Here is a 23,390-nt window from a genome sequence, read left to right on the forward strand (position 1 = left end):
TAGATTAAGATACATCAGATTTGACCAGCCAAGACCACCTGAAAGGTCTCTGATGGCACCATGGCCCAGATGATCCAACATCCAGAATGGTTTGAAGGCAACTGGCCCAGACGATACACCCTCATGGACTACTCCATGATCCTAAAATTTTCTTTGTGTCCCCATAAGATACAGCGCCCCCCTCCAGCAGGAAGTAGTAAGAGAAGCTACGCCCAAATTCCCAAATTATATGTAATTTTACTTTGTTAAGGTTAAAACCTTCCTTTTTGGAAAAAAAAAAGGGGGGGGGGAAGTGCTGTGGGATGGTCTGTATGGCAAATGTGTTGCTGATTAGTCAATAAATAAAACACTGATTGGCCATTGGCTAGGCAGGAAGTGTAGGTGGGACAAGGAGGAGAATAAAGCTGGGAAGTGGAAGGCTGAGTCAGAGAGACACTGCCAGCCGCCAAGATGACAAACAGCATGTGAAGATGCCGGTAAGCCACGAGCCACGTGGCAAGGTGTAGATTAATAGAAATGGGTTAATTTAAACTGTAAGAACAGTTAGCAAGAAGCCTGCCACGGCCATACAGTTTGTAAGCAATATAAGTCTCTGTGTTTACTTGGTCGGGTCTGAGAGGCTGTGGGACTGGCAGGTGAGAGAGATTTGTCCTGACTGTGGGCCAGGCAGGAAAACTCTAGCTACACCTGTATGTGTAGGTACACCCACAGGTACAATGTGGAGACCAGAGCCTACATTGACTGGGTCTTCCTTTCCACCTCTCCACCATAATTTCTGAACTAGGATTTCTCACTGAACCCAGATCTTGTTATCTGAGCCTCACTGACTAGCTGGCAAATCTCTAGGATCCCCCGGTATTGGTATTACAGGCATGTGCCACCATGCCCAGCTTTTCTGTGGTGGCTGGGGACTGATGTCAGTCCCTCATGCTTGTGGAGCAAGCACTTTACTCACTGAGCCACCTCTCCAAACCCGCTTGTATGTATGTATGTATGTATGTATGTATGTATGTATATATATCCGTCGGTCTGTCTGTGAACATCTATGTGCCACGAAGCATGTAGAGTTCAGAGGACAACTTATGGAATTGGTTCTCCCTTTCTATTATGTGTGTACCAGAGATAAAATTCATCAGGCTTGGAAACAAACACTTTTACATGCTCAGCCATCAGGCTGGCCCATTTCTGTTTTTGATATACGGTCTCAGTAGTTCAGGCTTGAACTCTCAGTGATCTTCCTGCCTCAGCCTTTTGAGTGCTGGGATTGCAGGTGTGTAATCCTGGCTCCATCTGCATCTATCTTAGCATCTAATAAACACTTCTTCCCCTCAAATTCGCCTTTGCCTTCTAGCTTACTTAAAGAAACTTTTCTTCTAGTATATCTCCCAACACACTTGCTAGTACATTTTCCTTTGGGGTAAGGTTCTTTTCTTTAATATCAACTATTTATTGTGACCACCCTTGCAATGATTTACTTTATTTCGTTTCTTCTACTCTTCTTTTCATTCTTTGGTTTCTTCTGTTCGGCTTTCTCGGTAATTCCCTAATGCTTTTCCTTTATGCCAACACTTTCATTTTCAAGCCATTAAGCTCCTAACTGTTTTGATTTCATTTATTAGCTTTGGAATGCTGTTGTTATTTTATTCCCTTAGTTTTTTACTCCCAATTTCATCTCATTTCATTCTCTCAAGTTCTCTCTTGTTATAATATTTATGATGTCACGAATTCAAAGTTACTTCCGTTTCTGTCACACTGTTTTCTTGAAAGCTATTTTTGGTCTGTCTTTCATGTTCTCACAGCCTTTCTCCGGCTGTCACTCAAGGACACATTCTAGGTCTTTTTCAAGCTGCACTCTTTCCTTCTTGCTTTTTCCAGATTTCTATCACAGGTATTGGGAGGGGAGAAGGTAATGGTGATGCACAAAGGAGCATACAGAGGGCTTTTTCAGGGCTGTGTCAGAGTGAAAAGCTGCCTGTAACTCAGGTAGTGACAGCAGGACTTTTCACTGAGACATAACACAAAGCCTAGGGACAGTCTGCCAAAGGTTCCCAGGTTTCCTGTCTTTATATGGGAGCAATGAGCTAGTTTTTTTGGGGGGGATCATTTCACTTTTCATTCCAAAGAACCTCAATTCAATATGCATGTATGGACTGTAAACTGTAGCTGGAAATTCAGGGCAAGTCATATTCAGTAGGAAAATGGTTAGGCTAATTATGGCAGAGCCAGTTAACATAACATTACAAGGCCATTTAAAATAATTACTAAGATTATACAGCAATCTGAAAATTTTGATACATGAAGTATACATGCACATTCTTTTCTTTCCCTAGAGAGAGGTCTGGGCTAGAGGCAGAGATCTGGGAATACATAGTGAGAGCTGTTTTTGTAAAAGTAAATAAATGACCAGCCAAGGAGAACACGTTGTGGAGAGAAAAAGAGGTCTAACATCAGAGGCCTGGGTAATTGCTATATTTAAGGGTGAGCTAGGAATAAGAAGGTCGGAATTCAAAAGATACATGAAACCTGTGATAGTGAAGTGCCTGGAGACCAGAGTTTAGACAATTTTCACACGGCAGCTGCTGTGGCCGATAGTGTTAAACACACAAGAGGGTACTAAGGAGAGGTCACCAGGCTTGCTGGTCATGGGAACGGGAGGATATCCTCATGTCTGAAAGCAGGGTAAGTAGGTTCCAGAGGTCAAACCCATCTCATTTGTGGGGGAAGTGTGTGGAGGAGGGGAGAGCACTGGGGCCATCGAAAGGAGCCTGCTTCCAGGGAACACAGTTATGAAGGAAAAACCTCCCATGTTACTGTCAGGGCAGAGAAGAAATATCTCAGGGTAAGAGGGCTGAGTGTGCTTGTAGGTAGAAAGCTACTCTAAGTAGAGAGGAGACAGAGATGCAGGACAGAGAACTAGACCATCAAATTCATGGTGTAATCAGGAAGCCATGGAGCAGCGAGGATGACGGACTGTGCTGGAGAGGAAGAAACAAACGGCAGACGTGCTCTCATCTCTGGCTCACTCCGGGCCTGAAGAAGGGGCAGAGGGAAGCACTTTCAAGTCAAGGGAGTTTCATGGACATGGTGTGCAGAAAAGTGATTAAGACACACATAGAAAACAGTAAGTAAGCCCTGCTGCACATACACAGCAGACTGGGGGCCACAGTGGGAAAGGATTCTGTCAGCAGGTTATGCTCAGGCCTGAGTACAAGGAGGAGAGGTGGGGGTTTGCACAGTAGGAAACAGGAAGCCACAGCGGTTCACTGCCAAGCTCTTCCTTCCTCCAGGAATATGATCAAGAAATATTAATATGGCAGCTTCTTAAATCTCATCCATCTCCCCAACCTTTACCTACTCTGTTTTTATAGTACTTAAAGAAAACTAAATGATCAGCCCAAAACTTTGTACTGAGAAACAATTCAGCTTTCAACAGTGAAGGTTAAACATGGAATAGGGAGACTACGGTTCAGTCAATAAGGTGTTTAGCAGTCAAGCAAAGAAACCTGAGTCTGGATCCCCAGAATCCACATACAAGAGAGCGAGAGAGACAGAGAGACAGAGAGAGAGAAAGAAAGAAAAGAAAGAAAGAAAGAAAGAAAGAAAGAAAGAAAGAAAGAAAGAGAAAGGGAGAGAGAGTCAGAGGGAGGGAGGGAAGGAGGGAGGAAGGGGAAGGGAGGAGGGAAGGAAGGGGAAGAAGGGAAAAGAAAAGAGAAGAGAAGAAAAAGCTGGGTGTGGCAGTGCACGTCTGTGACCCTAGCACAGGGAAGGTGGAGACAGGAGGATTTCTGGGCTGGCCAGCTAATCTCTCAGAATCATGAGCTCCATGTTTGGTGAGTGAAAATATTGTCTCAGAAAACAACAAGAATGATAGAGGAAGAAAACCAATGTCAGCCCCTGTCCTCAATACACACATGCAACACATGTGCATACACCTATAACCCTCCCATACAAAGACTTAATGGGAAAATCAGAAACAGACTTCCCTGCCAGCAGGCCTTCCATCTGAATCTATGCACACAAATGAGCTCAGGAGTGCAACGGGAAGGAATTCTCAAAAGATTGGCAAAGCTGCCACTGCTTTGAAGTCCACCACATTAGAGATGTTATCATGAAGCTGTAGTTTCCACATGGCCACGTGGAAAACAAATAATGGCCAGCAAAACAAGGACAGCCCAATCCCTGGAACACGTGAGCAGCTTTCCTTCAGTCTGGAGAGACTGTGGAAGCCCAATGAGATTGTGGACTTTGGAATGAGGAAATTATCCTGAACTGTAATGGGATCCTTTCAAATTTCACAGCAGGATCTCTAGTTAAACAGCAGCCAGGAAAGAGACTGGACCGTGAGACCTGACCTGGCCCCGCTGTCTACAAATCTGCAGGGGGGCTTGGGTATTCCTCAGAGCGAGAGTGTATGGTCGCCCTGGACCTGGAGTGTCCTCAGACTCTTGTGTCGAAGGCCTGGGCCCAAGGCAACTTTACTCAGAGGTGGAACTTTGGAGAATGAACTGGGTTATGGGGCCTCAGACTTCATCGGGGGATTGATCAATCAATGGGTTCATAATCAGATGCATTACTGCAGAGCAGGGCTTCAGAAAGTGGGATTCTACTCTTCAGAGCCAGGTTGTCATGAGGTAAATAGTCTCCAAGATTCTCTGCTTTACCTCCTGCCCAGAGAAGTGGAGCTGGACCACCCAGAAACTGTGAACTAAAGCAATTTTTCCGGCCTGTAAATTATGTCTTGGGTATGACTCAAACCGCATGTGCTTAGTATATGCAAACTCCTCCAACATAAAGAAGAAACAATTGAACACAAAAGAATAAATGAATGAGTGAATGGAGAAAAGAACATTGATCCAATGAATGGTCTGAAGAACTGAGAGTGGCCCTGAGCTGAAAGCCAACAAGTCAGTCTAAGAAGGACTAAGGAGTAGAGACTTGCCAATAGGCTAAATGAGCAAGAAAACAGACTGTGCTTACCACCTCGAGGAAGAAACAGCCCTCCAACACCTTGATGGAGGCCACTCTATCGAGAGAACGGCAGGACAGGGAATACTTTAAACTGCTTAGTTTGTTCAGGGGTGAATGCCTCACAAGAATCAGGGCACTGGGTTCAATGCCCTGCACCACACACATTAATAATCATCATCTTAGCAAATGAAAATAAAAATTAACTGTCTAGAGCAACAGAAGCAGACTGTCTCTGCTAAGGCCAAACTCGACTGCTGAAAGTTGACTGAGCACAGCATGTCTTCTAACCACAACCAAATTCAACCAGAAATAAACAGCGGGAGAGATCTGGAAAATTCCCGGCTGTATGGAAATTAAGCAATGCAATTAACTAGCTAGAGAGGAAAAAGAAGTCACCAGGGAAATGAGAAAAATCAACACAAAACTTGCACACTAGGAAGCCGTGATGAATAGTATTTGCCTCACACCGATGCCATGCACCGCCACAATGCCACACACCACCACAATGCCATGCACCGCCACAATGCCATGCACCGCCACAATGCCACGCACCACCACAATGCCACACACTGCCACAATGCCACACACCGCCACAATGCCACACACAGCCACAATGCCACACACCGCCACAATGCCATGCACTGCCACAATGCCACACACCACCACAATGCCATTCATCCCTGCTCGGAAGCAAAGCCCAGTGACCTCTCACTGCATGACTGGGATGAGAGGAACTCTTCCAGAACCACTGCTGTTCTTAATCATTTCTTGAGAGCAACCAGCTTATACAGTAAGCCAGAAGTGATAATAAGGATGAGCCCCAAATAACTGACCAAAAGTCTTGAGTGGTCCCTCCTTACCAAACTTACAAATATCAATCATTTTACTAACACCAAAGCTGGTACAAAATATAATGGAAATGCTTTATTTATAACAGAAACCTGAAAACTCATAAAAGTAAATTTTACATGAAATATTAAAAACAGGCAGAAAATACAACAGTCTTGTGGTATGATGCATCTGGAACATGAAAGGGGGCATAGGAGTAACGAGTGGGAATGTTCAAGTTCAGAGATACCAGTCTCAAAAAAATCGGGAGGGGGGCTGGCACATCATGCCTGTGGCAAGAATCAATATTGTGAAGGTGCCAAATCAATTATTTTCAAATTTCTATATTTTACAAAATTTCAAGAATAAAAAACTCTTCAGTTTCTAGTATGACAAGCCACAATGTTTATTCAGAAAAAATAAACCTAAATTAGACAACGGCATTCTGGGAAGGACCGTAAGGACAAATCACAGCCATAACACAGCACTTCCCCTAAGATCAAATCAGTGGCGAAATGGAAACTTATAAAGGCTTAATATGTTATAAAGCCAGAGTTCAAAAACCTTAGAAAAAAGGTGGCACCATTTTCAATATAAGGTTCTGATCTCATATATGAGATGATAAAATAAATGGAGGTTATAAGCAAACATCGTGTAAAAAAATAAACCCAAAGATTCAATATAAAAAAATAAAACCAGAGAGACAGCTAGAAAAGCACAGGTAAGTTCTTGGCTTATCTTATGCTGGAAACATATTAAGTTTTTAAAAAGCAAACAAAAGAAAAGTGATTTAAATACATTAAAACTACAGTCTCTAGGTATGTAAATATACACAAAGTTTTAAAAATGAGAAATGTACCTGCAGTAGATGAAAGGTTGGTATTGTAATGTATAAACTGTTTTTATGTGGGATTTCTGGTAAATGGAAATTAAATAATTAAGGCCTTGTCTGAGAACTAGTTTGCTAAACAAAGCACCAGCATTTTCTGCTTAGAAGCACTAGAAAGATACAGAAATTACCAAGTCTTGATCCATGAAGAATTAAAGTCCCCTCAACTCAGAACATCAGTGTCCTTTTCCCCAGGACAGGTTGGCATCTTCAGAAGGGGAGCTTAAGGCTGTGTAGTTCTGGCCATCTAAACAACAGCAGAAAGGCAGACTCCAGCGCACACTATGAATGGTGTGCACGGTAAGTCTTGAATGATCTCCTATCTGGGAGCTTCAAGGTCCCTGTTCTAGGAGTGAGAATGAACTGGATGAAAATCAAGCTTTGTATATCCTGCAGTTCACTTTTCATGGCTCCCAAAGTCACAAACCTAAAACTATTAGGATCATCTTAGACTGCTATTCTCCCAGAAGCCTGGAAGAAGAAAATTGATCTTCTCTGAAGAAAGATTTCAATTTAGCCTTCAAAATACTTGCATAGTTTTCAAATAAAATGTCCAGTGCATGTTCAAAGATAACAAACCACTCGAGAAAAGAACTCAGCATCAAAGAACCATTACCATAAATGTAGTAACAGAGAGCCAATAAGCCATCACAAGGAAAGACTTTGTGTTGATTTTGTTGAGGAAGAATACTGAAAGTCTAGAGGAGAACCATAGGGTATAACAGAGACCCTGTAGATGGGAAAAGCCAAATATAATACAGTAAGGCTTAGAACCTACTGGACAGATTGAAGTTCAGATTAGAACTGGCAAAGATAATATGCTGAAGGACATGTCAGAGGACAAAGGATGTCAGAGCCCTAGTCAGTTCGACGGTAAAGAGTGGGCATTCTTTGTGGAGATAAGAAAGAAAACCTTTGGGACACTAAACACATGAATTTCCAGTTTTAAAAGCACTCTATGAAACACAAGCAAGATAAACAGTTTTCCGTGCGCTCCACAGTGGGAAACTGTAAAAGTCAAAGACAACACTCTTAGTTAGAAAAGTGTATTGATAATAATTTTGAAAACGCAGACTGCTTTCAAGAACCAATAGTTTTGACATGTAATATTACAAAGTGCCCTAGAGGAAATGAACTTCCATGCCAGATTTCTACCTTCCCAACCCAGCAAGACTTCTCCAGACTGAAGGTAAAGTAGATACTGCCTAAAAGATGACACTTGAAAGAATTTGTCACAACAGGCACATATTAACTCAACATAATAGACACACACTGATAGAGAAATACAACCCAGTAGACACATACTGATAGAAAAAATCAACAGAACAGACACTAATAGAGAAATTCAATACAACAAACACATATTAATAGAGAAACTCTACACGACAGTCACTAATGAGAAAGTCAACACAGCAGACATATTACTAAAGAAATTTAACACAGAGACAACACAGAGAAATTTAGAACAGCAGACACATACTAACAGAGAGATTCAACATTGTTATTTAAGCAAAAGCAAAGTTTCAGAGAGAAAACTCACATAAGGCAAAACCAAGAGCAAAAATGTGACTCATGGGTGGACCAGCCAAGATGCCAAAACTATGCTGCAGACTGCATCTCCAAGTCCTCCAAAGGCTCATGCTTTAAGGCTGTTCCCAGCTTGGTACTAGGTGGTGTATAAACTCCAAAGACATAGTCTTATGTCTTTGGAGACATGCCCTCGAAAGGAGACTGTGGACACAGCTCCTCAGCTACCGTCACTGAGACAGCTCCTCCTCTGCTCTACCACCATGATGTGCCTCCCCAAGACCCCAAACCATTCCAGCCAATCAACCATGGACTGCAACTTCCACAACTATGAGCTAAAACAAACCTTTGCTTTGTGTTTACTATCTATGACATTCTGTCAAAATGGAGATTGCCAACTCAATACAAACTGCACGAAACATAAACCAGCACAGAGAATCCAAACACAGGATAGCGATGGGTCAGCCCCGAAAAGAGAGAAGTGCTGACTGGATCAGTAGCTATGCATTCTCTTTTGTCCCTGTTGGTGGAATTCCTGTCACTCACCATGTCTCTAAATGTTTCATCCTAACAATACTTTACCATGGTTACTACTTTATCCACCTACCTTTTAAAGATGTCACAAAGAGGAGAGAAGGCAACCCTCAGTGCTGGTTCTTACCATCTCACCCTCCCATAAGCACCGGAGAGAAAGTCACACAGCTGTGGCCCCTGAGACAGGCTCTTCCACTATGCTACAGCAAGGCTGGCAAAGATCATGACAGAAGATCAGGGACTCGTACCAGATGCTATATATGAAATAACTCCATCTCCTAGTTTTCTAACGAGCTCTAATTTTGAATAATGAGTCAGGCAAATTAGAAATGATGTAGTGGCCCACACCTTTAATCCTAGCACTTTGGAGGCAGAGGCAGGTGAATCTCTCTGTGAGTTTGAGGCCAGCCTGGGCTACATAGCAAGTTCTAGTCCAGTCAGGACTAGATAGTGAGAGTCTTTCTTAAAAAAAAAAAGAAGGGGGGCTGACGAGATGAATCAGCAGTTAAGAACACACCCTGCTCTTTCAGAGGAGCTGAGCTGACTTCATTTTGTCAGGTAGTTCCCAAGTGCCTGTATCTCCAGCTCTAGAAGTTCCAATGCCTTCTTCTGGAACCCATGAGTACTGACACACACATGGCATACATACACACAGATGCACAACTTAAAATGAAACAAAAAGAAGTCTAAGCCAAAATATCCTCATGTATTCTTGTAGGTTCACAAATACACTAATAGGAGGCCAACTCTGCCTTTGATTAAAACATGAACTGTAAGAAAAAGTTGCATTTCCCTGTCCTGAAAGTCTTCTGCAGTTGTTTTTTTAGTGGTTTCGCTTTCATAAGAAAGATTCAAAATCCTTAGTGATTTCTTTAAGAAAGCCCAAAGGTCTCTACACTTCAGGGTTGCTTTCATCCAGTTCCAGGATTCTGTCACACTATGGCTGTGTCTACAAGAGCAACCTGAGATGATCATTTTTCCAAGCAGCCTGTGCTCAGGACCACTATCAGATGACACTCGGGAGGCCTCAAGTCAGAACCATGGTAGTCTGGCATGTACTACAGCAGGGCATATGTCTACCAATTGGACAAATGCCACAAACTGTTCGCTCCTTGACTTGCAGTGGCTTACCAGCATAACACTGACCCCTAGTCAAAAGGAAAGTTATAAATTGTATACGACACTGTATTACAAGGAAGAAAAATGTGGAATTTCCTGCATGTTTACAGTGTTAAACTGTCAGAAATCTGGAACCCTCACTTCAGGGCTTCACACCCACCAGGCTTACAATACAAGCACAGAAGGAGAGTCTAATTCTTCATGATTAAACATAATCCTGAGGAAAGAGCAATTTGTAGCTGTCCACAGACTCCATTAGAGGTTACAGAATGAAGCTTTTTGTTACTGAGACAAACATCAACCGTTTGTATGCATCGTTGTGCCAGATAATTGAAGATACTAAAAGAAACAATTTGCTTTAGATAAGCAATCTAGGTTACATATACCAGGAGAAATAAATAGCTACTTAACTACACTTGAGAAATAAAAGCAATAGTGTGCACTGTTCACAAGCCTTGCCTGTCAGGTAAAGGAATCCATCTTCTCTCACTCCTCATCCAGCTTTGTTGACTCAGCAACTGCTAAAGACCTTCCCAATGCACAGGCACCTATGGGCACTGGGCAAACTCAAGCTGGTGGGATTACAGGAAGATATCCATGGCAGGGGTGGGGGGTGGGGCCCACCGGGGAGGGCCCAAGAACAGTGAGATGAAGACCTGAAGGTCACTCTAGGGAGTTTTACCATGACAGGAGAAGTGTCTGCTAAGCAGTCCCAAAGAGGCTAAGGGCATGCTCAGTGGAGGGCCTAATAAGCCATACCCCACAAACTGAAACAGCCACATCCCCTCTTGTCGGAGTGGGGGATGGTGCGGGGGTGGGGGGAGGAGAGGGACTGAACTCCCAGAGTCTCTCTCCCCACAGAGCACAGTGCTTACCCACAGCCTTTGCTCTCCCCGGTTTCAGTTATTTGTGAGTAACCACACTTGAAAACTTTACATAGAAAACTCCAGAAATAAACAATTCATAAGTTCAAATGACTTGTTATAAGGACTCTATTTTGTTGTTGGTTGATGTTAATTTCTTCCATTGACCTTCATCATAGAAATGTAGACATGGAAAACCCTAGCAAATAAGGGACTCAGCACTGTGTACTGGGTCTGGGGGGACGACCATGTCTACATGCTATAACACACACTAGCTTCCCAGCATCCTCAGCCCCCTCTTGCCTATGCTGGTCATCTACGCAATTGCGTCTGCTGCTTCCTAATCTTTCCTCGAATGAAATATTTTCATATCAGAGCTTTGGCGGTCAGTCCAAAATTCCAAGTTATGCTCCCAATATGCTACCTTCCTAGACTGCAGCAGAGCCTGTGGAATGCTCTGGGTGGCGGAACAGAAAGAGCGCTGGGGCTTTGAAATGGCACTTCACTTCCAATGAATTTTACTATTTGCATTTTTCAAGTTTACTTTCTGTATCTCTAGTTGTTTATCTGACTTCAGTCCATCTCCTTCATTCTTATTTTCCATTCTCTCCTCTTGAATTGTACTCCTCACACATCTGCAGTTTTTTTCTTGTTGTTTTGTTTTCTTGAGGAAACACAAGAGCGAGTCTCTAGGGAAGGAACCAGGATCTGAGCTTGCTTTTCCTTTTCTCTGTTTTTACAGAGGCTATATTCGCAAAGCTAGGGAAAAGCGTAGATAAAGAACAGCACACAATCTCTTTGAGTCTATCTGTAATATTTATTTAAAAAATACTGAGGTGTGCAGCATGAAGTTAACTGTCTAATAACAAACTGTGGCTGCCCCATCACTGGCCCAGGAATTCAGTGAGTATGTAAGATCTGCTAGTGCAACTCAGGCCACACACACATAGCCTTATCTTAATTACTCTTCTCAAAAAATGGAGCCATAGTAATAAACACGTTATGTAATAGAATCTAAGGCAAATGGGATTTTCATTTTCATTTCTGTACAATCAGAATACATCTGCTAAGCAAACCTAAGAGCATTGTGTCATAACGTAATTGGTAGTGACTTGTCTCGTGCTAAACAAAGTTACTGTGCAATTTATAGTCAGCAGCACTTTGCTGAATGATATGCTACAAAATGCACCAACTGCATCTTTTAATGAACTATTTCATGAAATTATAACATCACGTTAGCTCCCTAAATCTCTAATTTAATCACCAGCCTGACAGATACTCAGTGGCACCTTAGAGATGACGAGGAGGGGCTGTAGAGAGGATTCAGCAGCTGTGAGCACTGGCTGCTCTTTCTGAGGACCTGAGTTGGATTCTCAGAACCTACATGGCAACTCACAACTGTTTGTAACTCCAGTTCCAGGGAACACATCATCCTCTTCTGGTCTCTGCAGGCACTACACACACGGCATGCACAAACATACATGCTGGCAAAACATACACACAGAATTAAAAATTAAAAAAAGAAAACCCTTAAGGAGTTTTTCCCTCCTGTGTTTCACACAAAGCTCAAGGTTTTATACTCTAAGGCAGTGAGGACAGGATAGTAAAGACATTTATTTTAAACAGAAATGCCAAGAACACTTCATTCCTATCATGCACCTCACCTATACTGACTGGTGAAATTTGTCATTTTTAAATCCACTATGACTGACAAGCTTGACATAGATACCTTTACAAATATAGCACAGATAATTAAACCAATAGTAATTTTCCTATAATCCAAGATGAGTGCATTATATTTTATATAGGAGAACAGATCATGAACCTGATTTTCCATGTTGAAATCACTGCACTGCACATGAGAAGTACCTGGGCAGTGCACATGAGAAGTACCTATGCAGTGCACATGAGAAGTACCTGGGCAGTGCACATGAGAAGTACCTGGGCAGTGCACATGAGAAGTACCTGGGCAGTGCACATGAGAAGTATCTGGGCAGCGCACATGAGAAGTATCTGGGCAGTGCACATGAGAAGTATCTGGGCAGGGCACATGAGAAGTATCTGGGCAGTGCACATGAGAAGTATCTGGGCAGCGCACATGAGAAGTACCTGGGCACTGCGCATTAGAAGTACCTGGGCACTGCACATGAGAAGTATCTGGGCACTGCACATGAGAAGTATCTGGGCACTGCACATGAGAAGTACCTGAGCAGTGCACATGAGAAGTACCTGGGCAGTGCACATGAGAAATACCTAGGCAGTGCACATGAGAAGTACCTAGGCAGTGCACATGAGAAGTACCTGAGCAGTGCACATGAGAAGTACCTGGGCAGTGCACATGAGAAATACCTAGGCAGTGCACATGAGAAGTACCTATGCAGTGCACATGAGAAGTACCTGGGCACTGCACATGAGAAGTACCTGGGCAATGCACAAGGGAAGTTGGATAGACTCTCTTTCCCATAAAAATGTCACCATCTGTTTCTGTTTTCTCCTGGGCAGTGTGTCTGGCAGCAGGCTCACAGACAAAGCCATGTCTGCAGCAATGCAGGTGTCAACATCTAGGCAGGTGTCAACATCTGGGCAAGCACTGGGTAGCGGCCCAAGGCCTCCCTTAGGGTTCAGATTTGTTCCCTTCCCCTAAGGTTTCAGAGACTTAGACAGAAGAATGCTGATACAAAATACACATTTATTGAAATGAAGGAGCTAACAACTTTATAAGAACCATGGCTGATTTGGGGGTGTTTAATATTAAGAGAGTAGTATTTACAAACACTGTTATTTAAAGTAAATTCTCATTAAACATGCTCACTAAAATTCATTTTTCCTAATAATTATTGGTAAACAGAAAGACCAGAGCTTTTCAGCAATATATAGACATATGTTAGCTTCAATATGATACTAAAATGGAAAAGCAGGCCCATCCTTTGAAATATTCCGGAGTCCAGATATTTGTCTAAGATAGTACCCTAGTCCTTCTATTACAAACAAGAGTATTCACTATGTAAACTGTTAATGTCCTTCCAATTTATAACACCCAAACTGAGTTTTTCAAGTGTTTTTACTGTGTCCTTTCCCTAGAATGGTTAAAACATTTTCATCCTGCCATGAATTATATTAAAATTATATGTTTTAATTTAATGGTATCTGTCCAACTTTTCCATTACGCCACCCAAATGTCTGTCCTACATGAGGACTTTGTCATTCTTGCTGATAAAATATGCTCAATTATCTTAATTATTATACTCAGCATACTTATTAATGAGAACACCATGAAAGCTTGTCCTTATTAACATCAGCCCTGGCATTAAAGTGCACTCTTGGTCCAGATTAACCGTCACCCTTAAAATCACATCATGTGTTTAGAAAACTTGACAATTAAGTCACCAATCTTTTACTATCTGGAAATGCATTCATACTATAAAGATCTTAAAACAGAACAAAACACTTGGGATGTGGGTAAGAAAACACTTGTTTTCTTGTTTACACTAATTGGAGTCCAGGGCCGAGTCTCCTGTTCTCTGCTTGGCTGTCATTCCTACTTCTGAGATATGTGACCTTGCCTCCAGTTCCCTAATAACTGAAGACTATTCCAGTGTGTCCATTCTGACCATGCTAAAAAATAATCCTACTTGTCCAGCAACCCGGAGTGATCGATCTGCAAGCTATTCAGTTACTACCCCTTCCCTACCTTTGTTCACTCACACAAACCACTTACCCCTGCCAGCACTATTTTTCCCTCACATACACAAGATGGTTTATGGACATTATTTTAAAATAAAACCTTCTGGTAGAGAGAATCTAAAGTGTCAGAAAGAAAGCAGCTCTGCTGAAAGGATTCCTAGACATGGGGTAGCAACTGTGGGAATCCATTGAGAAAGAATAACATGAAGAAAAAAAAATACAAGACAGAAATTGACCCAAGAAACCCACCTTTCCCTCTACCCATGTCCATTGACTAGTTTTTGTTTCTTTGTTTTGTATGCATGTCTACTGTGAGAGCCCACACATGTGTGGAAGTGTGGGAGGCAGAGGGTAACTTGTGGGAGTTGGTTCTCTCCTTCCCCGCAGTGAGTTCTGAACTTAAGCTTTCATACTTGGCAGCAAGCATCTTCACCCACTGGCCCATCTCACTGGTAACTGAACACCAGTTCCTCAGTCACTTGTGGAGGTGGATACTGCCACAGTTTCATCACTTGAAAGGTACTCAGGAGTGACTTAGGAGTTCTAGTGATTTAAACATGCATGTTAGGACCACACAACCTAAGACCAACTTCAAACATGCCATGTTGTTTCCTCACTGCACAACTGAGGGGGGTGTTTAATGTCTTCAACCCAAGTTTTTTCATTTTTGCAAAATGGTGAATTTAATCTTAAGTTTCTAGTATAGAAATATGGAAATATTTTTGTAGAATATTAGAACATTTTGGTTATAACAGAACTAAGAAACATAAAAAGTAACTTTAAATATCCTGCATAGTTTTATAAAAGAACAAATAATATTACTATATGTTTAAGTGAGAAGTCACAAAAAGTAAATAAAATTCCAATCTATGTGGGAAAGAGAAAATCAGCAAAGAGTCAAAGATAAAAACAACATAAAATTTATAAAACTCATAAACATCAAATTCTTTACAATCATCAAAAACAACAGTTTGAAATAATGAGCTTTGGTGCTTTCAACAGAAAAGAACAAAGGCATGAAAGTGAATGGGCTCAGTTTACACTATCAAAAACCTGAAGAAAAAATTTCCCAATGGGAGACAATGAGGAAAGACAATAAAAGTAAAGTATAATTAAACATGAAGATGAAAGAATAGATTTTAAAAAAACCCTGGAAATTCAAACATTAAAAAGAATAAAACACATAGAAATGTCTAGTAATGTTCAGGAAAGGATTAGGAAATACTACATTCCTGGAAACCTGGAGCCATCACTACAGAACCAGCAGCAACACAAGCGATGTCCTGCATTAATTTTTGCCAACAAATGTAAAAGTTAGAGAGCAGCAATAAATCCTAAGAAAATACAGCTTCTTAGGACTAACATAGTAGAAAAAAACTCAGTCCCCACTCCTCTAAGAAATCAGAATGTTTCCAGAATCTCCAACAAAGAGTCACCTAAGTATTAAACATTACCCCTCACACACTCAGAGAGAGAGAGAGAGAGAGAGAGAGAGAGAGAGAGAGAGAGAGAGAGAGAGAGAGAGAGAGAGAGAAAGAGAAAGAGAGAAATGTACAGCCTTCAGATCACTTTCCTGAACCAGGACCAACTCCAAGACAAAATCTTGCAGGGAAAACAAACTGTAAAAAGTATAGACCAATATACCTTGATTAAGGATAGAAATCTTCATGCACTAAGGACAGGTCCCAGTCCCACTGCCTGGGGGCCTCCCAAACAGTTCAAGCTAATTGATTGTCTCACTTATCCAGAGGGCCTGATCCAGTTGGGGGCTCCTCAGCTATTGGTTCACAGTTCATGTGTTTCCACTAGTTTGGCTATTTGTCCCTGTGTTTTTTCCAATCATGGTCTCAATAACTCTCGCTCATACAATCCCTCCTCTTTCTCGCCAATTGGACTCCGGGGGCTCCACTTGGGGCCTGGCCGTGGATCTCTGCATCCACTTCCATCAGTCATTGGATGAGAGTTCTACCACGACAGTTAGGGTGTTTGGCCATCCTATCACCAGAGTAGGTCAGTTCGGGCTTTCCCTCGAATATTGCCAGTAGTCTATTGTGGAGGTATCTTTGTGGATTTCTGGGGACCTCTCTAGCACTTTGGAGCCTGGGGCCTATGCAGGGACACTTTGCTCAGCCTGGGTGAAGGGAGGAGGGGACTGGACCTGCCTAGACCGAATCTACCAGGCTGAGCTGAATCCCCAGGGGAGTCCTTGCCCTGGAGGAGATGGGAATGAGGGGTGGGTTGTGGGGAAGGGGGAAGGAGGGAGGACAGGGGAATCAGTGGCTGATATGTAAAATTAAATTAAATTATAAAATAAAAAAATTGTAAAAAAAAAGGGATAGAAATCTTCAATAAGATATTTTAAAAAATTGAATCTAGCAACATGTTTTAAAAGACTAAACATCTAATAAATGCAAGTCAGATTTAAATATTACAACAAAAGAATAAGAACCACAGATTATCATCACAGTTTCTGTTTTATGAAGGGCTGCTTTTAGATAGCAAGTAATCCAACAGTGAGATATGGGGGCATTTTCTTTAAAGAACGAAGGAACTACATCACTGAAATTTATTTGATTTATGACGACTGTGTGGGTGGGCGTGCCATGGCATGCCTGTAGCAGCGAGAGAGCAGCTCTGTGGAAGCCTGTCATTTCCCATCACTCCTATGTGGGTTCAGGGGACTCAATACCAGGCTTGCATCGTGGGCCAGCAACCAATGTTACTTGCTGAGCCATCTCACGGGCTAAACACTACTATTTTGTCATCATTTTATTTAGCCCAAGTGAATAAGGCAAAAAAGAAAAAAAAAAGTCGCAATGATGTAAAAAGCACAAATAAAACTTTGATTATTCCCAATTAGTATGACAAAAACATACCAATATATAAATTATCAGAATAAGAAGGAATTCAAGTGGATGATTAGATAGAAATCTATCTATAAAATTACCTGGCATTTTATTTTCCAACAAGCACCAAAAATTAATTTTTAGAAAAATATAACTAAATAAACACCCTCAATTAAAAAAAACAGTTAAATTTATGGCCAGGGATATAGCTCAGTGATACATACAATAAATCAGTGATGTGGACAACACTAAGTACATAAAGTCCCCCCAACCCAACAATGTACATATGAGATCTTTATGAAGAAAATGTAAGACATTAAAAACCATCAACACCGCCCCCCCCAAACTGTCCCCATTTTAATGAGTAGGAGCCAGTCCACAAAGATGGCTAGTTTGTCTCTCCTAACTCCAAAAAAATTCCAAATGATTTACTTCTACATAATACTAAAATTTAAATAGTTGTGTGAAAAACTTCTTTCTAGTGTCAAAGCACTCTGAAAACAAAACTTGAGAGTCCTATCACTGTTCACAGCCCATGCACAAACAGTATCCACACAAACAGACCAATGGAACAGAAAATCTAATGAAGCCAGTTAGACATCAAAATTTAAGAGCACAAAGAGAGAGAGAATTCAATAAATGTTTCCCGGACTATAACACAGATATCTGAACTTCCTTGTTTATTACATCACTTTTCAGAACAGCCAAGGAAGTGGCAGAAGTTTTGAGCAACTGGTAAATGGACAAAGAAAATGTGAAAAAAGGAAATGTAGTATACACATAGTGGAATACTATTCAACAATAAAAAGAATAAAATCTTCCACTTGTAATAACCTCAACAGAATAGGGGGAACATTGTGCTAAGTGAAATAAGCCAGGCACAGAAAGGTAATTACTGTATGTCACCACTCAAATGTGAAATTTAAAACAGTAGATGTCATAAACATTTAGAAATGAACATGGTTCCCAAGTTATAAAGCTGTAGGAGAGGAGCAGGAAGCACTGGTGTGCTACTGCCTCCAGAGAAAGCAGCTACAGGGAACAATGTGCCTCTGCCCAACTGACTTAAAGGTTACACATATCATCGAAACACAAGCTACCCCAACAATATGCCACCTAGGGAATTAATTCAACTGATTTTTAAAAAATCTTTAAAATATTGAAAAAGAAAAAATACCAGCAATGCTTACTGGACAAAAATTAATTAGAAAACTATATTAAAAATAATTAAACATAATTTAAAACATTTTTACATTTATTTAATGGGGGGTGTACCACAGTGCATCTGTGGAGAGAGATATGGACAATTTGTTTTCTCCTTCCACCATATGGATTGTGAAGACCGAACTCAGGGCATCAGGCTTGGCAATAAGTGCCGTTACCTGCTGAGCCAAAACAGAGTTGCTTAAATGTATTTTTAAAAATCAACTCTGGATAGTATTTTTAATCTGAAATATGGAAGTCTCTTAGAAGAAAATACAGGGGAGGGGAGTAGGTAAGATATTGTGGCAGGGAAAATGTGTCTGACTAGAAACAAAACACCCAAATGACAAACCTGGGCATGGGTACAGGCCTATTGTCCCAGAGTTTGGGGGGCGGGGGCTTATGAAAGGAAACCGAGTCAAGAACTTATATGTATTATTCAAAGGCAAAAGCTCATGCCTATAATTCCGGCACCTGAGAGGCTGAGATAGCAGGACTGCCTGGTGAATTTGAAGCTAGATTTAGCTACAGAGTAAGATAGAAAAGATGGAGGGACAGAGAGACTGGGGGGTGGGGCGGAGAGGGGAATCAAACTCCAAACAAAATCACACATAATGGAATAACAGTGAAGGAGTTATCACCCAATACGTTTTGATAAAGAGAAGGAGCTTGGTATTTTGAAAGTGTACAGACAGCACAGGACAGCATTTCAGTAGGCAGAACGCACATGAAGGAAGGCATGCCTAATATCAGCATTAGACTTCCTGGGACACCCAGTGTGGCCAGCATTACCTCCCGACTTTGAGCTCCTATCTAACTTTTATAACCTAGTTTAGTGAGTAAAGACCCCAAACAGAACTCTGTTGCTGTTGTACCTGAACCTCAGCCCATCACTGGCAGATCAGATCACCAGTTCTCAGTGTGGGGCTCCATGCTCACACCACAGGGTTCTGGGTGCAGGGCAGAGATAGGTCTTTTCTCAAATAAACTTTATGTGTTCAGGTTTTTCTTTTAAGCTTAATCATCAAAGAAGTAAAAAAAAAAAAAAAAAAAAAAAAAAAAAAAAAAAAAGAAAGTGTAGCTAGAGTTTTTTTGCCTTGTCCACAGTCAGGACAAATCTCTGTCACCCACCAGTGCCACAACCACTCAGACCCAACCAAGTAAACATAGAGACTTACATTGTTTACAAACTGTATGGCTGTGGCAGGCTTCTTGCTAACTGTTCTTATAGCTTAAATTAATTTATTTTTATAAATCTATATCTTGTCATACGGCTCTTGGCTTACCAGTGTCTTTACATGTGGCTTGTCATGGTGGCGGCTAGCAGTGTCTCCTCCCACCTTTTTGTTTTCTCAATTCTCCTCTCTGCTAGTCTCGCCTATACTTCCTGTCTGGCCACTGGCCAATCAGTGTTTTATTTATTGACCAATCAGAGCAACAGATTTGACATACAGACCATCCCACAGCAAGAAAGAAAGAAAGAAAGAGAGAGAGAGAGAGAGAGAGAGAGAGAGAGAGAGAGAGAGAGAGAGGAAGGAAGGAAGGAAGGAAGGAAGGAAGGAAGGAAGAAAGAAAGAAAGAAAGAAAGAAAGAAAGAAAGAAAGAAAGAACCTGAAACAGTGTTTTACTTCCATTTAAATTAGAAAGTGGGAAGAGCTGGGAAGAGAACTTCCAGCCAGGTGTCAACGCTGGGGGTTACCACACTGTCCTTACCCTTTATAACCAATGATTACATGTTTTACATATGTGGGACAAATGCCATAGAACACTATTTTAAAACAAGGATTAAAGCTGATTGAAGAAACAGCATACAAACAACCAAACAAGGTGTGCTGATCCATGCCTGAAACCCTGGGTTCTATTTCATTTGTGCTTTAATGAATAAAGCTTGCCTGGAGATCAGAGGAAACAAACAAGCCATTATAAGTAAACAAAGAAGTCAGGCAATGGTAGCACACGCCCTTAATCCTATCACTTGGCAGGTAGGATCTCTGTGTGTTCAAGGCCACACTGGAAACAGAGCCAGATATGGTGGCACACGCCTTAAATTCCAAAACTAGTTAACCATGGAGTTCTGAAGGTCTGTTCACAGACAGACACAAAGTGACAGAGCTGGGTAGGAAGAGGAAGTGATGTAGCTGGGCAGAGAGGGCAAATCAGATGGCAGAACAGCAAGGCATATAAGCGTGGGTAGACAGGAAGTCACGGCATTTGGAAACTACAGAGTTGGTGAGGTAAGGTTGGCTGGTGGCTTTCCCTATTTCCCTGAACTCTCTAAGGCTTTCACCCCTATATTTGGCTCTGTGTTTTTTATTTAGTAAGACCATTTAGAAATTCGTCTATAATGCCCCACAAGGAGACCAGCAGGAGGGTCACAACTTCTAGGTTAAACTGGCCACATCAAAAACTATCTCCAGAACAGGATCCACCACTAGCACAAAACATCTAAGTGAAGAAACAGGGCACACCCCCTCCGAACTGATCTGTTTCCTATGTTCCATTAGCATGTTGGTGAGAGCATTTTATTCACATCCTATCGGACAGATACTGAGAGGCAGAGTGCACGTTAAGAACAAGCAGACTTAATTTATAGCTAATTTAAATGTTATGCTTAGAAATAATTCCCTTCTCATTTGGACACGTGAATATCTCTGTTGTTCTGTGGTAGGCACATATTAAAATACAATCTCTCTGGAATCTGCTTCACTGTCAGGTGGGAAATAAGAATCCAATTATGTTCTCCTCCAAATGATTAAAAAAGGAAAGAGCAGACAGCACCTGGGGAGGGGCACAAGGACATCATGGGGATGGCGTGACTGTCACACTCACACACCTACTACCACCAAACTGATTAAAATAAAAAAAAATAAAAGTTGCTTAGTTTTTATCCATTAAGCAGATACAAAGAACAAAATAAATACATTAGCATAACTTAGGTCACTTCTTTATTTTACTGGTTTATGAGTGACAAAGTCAGGGTCTACATTGAACATACATATTTACCCTTCTTTATTTAAGATTTATTTATTTTCATGTGTATTGGTGTTTTGTCTACAGGTATGTCTGTGTGAGGATGCCAGATCCCTTAGAACTGGAGTTACAGACAGTTGTAAGCTGCCATGTGGGTGCTGGGAATTGAACCCGGGTCCTCTGGAAAAGCAGCCAGTGCTCTTAACCCCTGAACCATCCCTCCAGCCCAATTTAAGTCACTTCTTTATTCTATTGATTTATGACTAACAAAGTTGGGTCTATATTGAACATACTTGCCCTTGCTTAATACATTAAAAAATAGAAAAAAAAATGTAATTTGATCAAAGAGCAAGTTTTTGTTGGGTTTCGTTTTGAAAGAGTTGCGGCTACACTGGCTCCCTCTGAGCGTCAGTTAGGTGACTCATCCCAACTAGAACCCAAGTGGTGGGAGCAGCAGGGAGAACCCATGACAGATAAGGCCCACAGGCTCTTCAGTGGACACGAAGCATTTTAGGACCATTTGCCCTGTAGAGCAAAACAAACAAACAAAACCACCAACAAAACAAAAACGGGTTTTTATGTCAGAAGCTCACAGACAAAGTGACATCCTGATGGCTCACCATCATCTAAAACCAAGTAAGTCCATGCTCGTAGAGCCTCCTTTCATGGAAGAAGTAGACTTCCTTTATGAAAAGTCGATAAGCCACCAAAAACAGAGACCTCAGCACTGCTCTTACACAAGGCTTCTCCTCATGCTGAAGGAGAGGAACTGGTGTCCTTACTTCCATGGGGAAGGGAAGCGGTTTTCCTTCACTTGCTCAGAACTTGTGTGTGAAAAAACGGGAAAGACAGCAGCGAAGAGGAGGAGCTGCCTCTGCTTGTTACTCACACTGGGTCTGGCCCCAGAGCCACCTGCCAGCTAGAGCTGCACAATCGCGCTGAGCTCATTACCCAGCTTCTTCCCTCAGCCTTTGTTGTCCTTCCTCCCTCCTCTCAGCATTTAGTTCACGTTTGTGAGAACTTTCTGCTCTGGAGAAAAGCAGGGAACACACGTGACATTCGTTCTTCTGCTTGGAGCTGCTCTTCCCGCCCACCCCTGGCTGTGAGCAGAGCGGACTGTGACAATGTCTGAAGGGGGCTCTCCTAACCCCACGGGATACCACAGTGTAGCCATGTGGGCAAAAGTGCACAGGTACCTTGCATGGTGACAGCATGGCTGTGACAATGTGTACCCTTTCGAGTCTGGCTTTTCTGCAAGAACCACCAATGGTCAGGTTACTGTGGGAGTTATCACGGAGCAGGAATCGGGGGGCGGGGTTAAGAAAGACAGTAACACTGCTGCAAGGCCACACAGGGACACACAAAGCTGCTTCAAGGAATGGAGACTGGGAGATGAAGAAACTCTTTTCTCTGAAATTGTCCAGTCAGTAATCAGCCTAGAGGTGAAAGAAGAAATGAACGGAAAGGAAAAGGGAAGGAAAGAAGGAAGGAAGGAAGAAAGGAAGGAAGGAAGGAAGGAACGAAGGAAGGAACGAAGGAAGGAAGGAAGATAAAGGCCTTCCACTGGGTCCTATTTAGCTAAATTATTCTGTCAACTAGTCTACTCAAATTAGAAAATGTAATAAGGAAATGTAAACACTAAATCATGGAAATGAATACTAAGAGAACCTTAAGGCACTCTCCCCAACATCAGATTAACACCACCATCTCTCCAGGAGACAGTGCTGGGATGGACACATCCCACTATTATCCATGCAGCTCTCATGCCCTACAGGTTCACCACCATCTCACTAACAGTGCTGGGACACATCTCACCATGGCCCACACAGCTCTCATCTCTTGCAGGTTCTAGTACTTGGAAGACAAGATACTTTCTGCCATGAGACCAATATCTGCATACTATTTTGATTTTTAACACAAATTATGGCCACTGTATAACCCAGAGCAACATAAACACAA

The 23,390-nt window shown here is 41.8% G+C and overlaps 1 protein-coding gene across 1 annotated transcript in view; it reads right to left on the reverse strand.

Annotated features, from left to right (window-relative positions):
• Positions 1 to 23,390, reverse strand: part of Hivep1 (HIVEP zinc finger 1) — a 141,552-nt gene that overhangs the window by 39,772 nt on the left and 78,390 nt on the right. The window lies entirely within an intron of this gene.

This window comes from Peromyscus eremicus, chromosome 5 (assembly GCF_949786415.1).
Source record: "Peromyscus eremicus chromosome 5, PerEre_H2_v1, whole genome shotgun sequence".
Taxonomy (NCBI): Eukaryota; Metazoa; Chordata; class Mammalia; order Rodentia; family Cricetidae; genus Peromyscus; species Peromyscus eremicus.